Source organism: Limulus polyphemus, unplaced genomic scaffold (genome assembly GCF_000517525.1).
Source record: "Limulus polyphemus unplaced genomic scaffold, Limulus_polyphemus-2.1.2 Scaffold1606, whole genome shotgun sequence".
NCBI lineage: Eukaryota > Metazoa > Arthropoda > Merostomata > Xiphosura > Limulidae > Limulus > Limulus polyphemus.
Genome location: NW_013667216.1, coordinates 119,049 through 120,174, shown reverse-complemented (window position 1 = coordinate 120,174; position 1,126 = coordinate 119,049).

Below are 1,126 nucleotides of genomic sequence, written 5' to 3'. Positions count from 1 at the left end.
GAAGAAAGGCAACTAGTCAACAACATCCACTGTAAAATATTAGGCTGCTCTAGAATAACTAGATTTTGCCGTCGCTCTTACAGCACAGCCACAAAGTGTAGAATTCGTTTTTTTTCTTTATGTGGCAACAAGACACAAACCATGAATCTACGAATTTACAGTCCGGGCACGCTAACAATTAGGACATGCATGGCCCAGCTATAAGCAAACTATGCCATATTGCCTTCATATAACGATTTAACATTTTAGTTTTTTTTTATAGTGATGATACAGGTAAAAAGGGTTGAAGTTCCTAACCTGACTTGATTAGTCCTAACCTGACCTGATTAGGGGGATATCTCAATCTACCTACAGAAGTAATATTTCTGTAGACTGATAAGTTTCTCAGAAAGAGTGTTTAAATTGTCTCTTTTGAGTTAATGTTTTTATACCAAAGCCTTTTACGAAGGCAAAAAACAACAACAACAACAAGGTATTAAACGGTATTCGCGTTTTACGAAACTTGATGTATTTTGGTGGGTAAATAGTATTTATGATAATCACATCCATTTTCATAATAAGCAAGAAAAATGTAAAGGATGAGGTCGAATTCAAGACAAAAACAACAAAAACCATCGAAATTGCTGTATTATGGTGCATGGATTATATTTATGACATTGTTTGTTTGTAGTTAAGCACAAAGCTACACAGTATCGCTAGTATCGAAGCCCAGTTTTTAGCACTACAAGCCTCCACACTTACCGCTGAGCCACTAGGGAGCAATATATTTAAAATAATCAACTCAGTTTGTATAATAGTCAATAAAAAATATACAGACCACCCACTAACTGAATGAAAAAAACCCAAAAAACTATCGAATTGACAGCTGCATTTAACATCGTAAAAGAATCCTAATTACATAAACTTAGAAGAAAAAAATAAAAAGGTACTTAGCAGTTGATTAAAAGATTGGAAAATTAACTTGGGTGAAAAAATAAAAAGGCATCTAATTAGTCTTATGTGGCCCGGCATGGCCAGATGGTTTGGGAGCTCGACTCGCAATCTGCGGGTCGTGGGTTTGAATCCCCGTCACACCAAACATGCTCGTCCTTTCAGCAGTGGGGGCTTATAATGTGACGGTCAATCC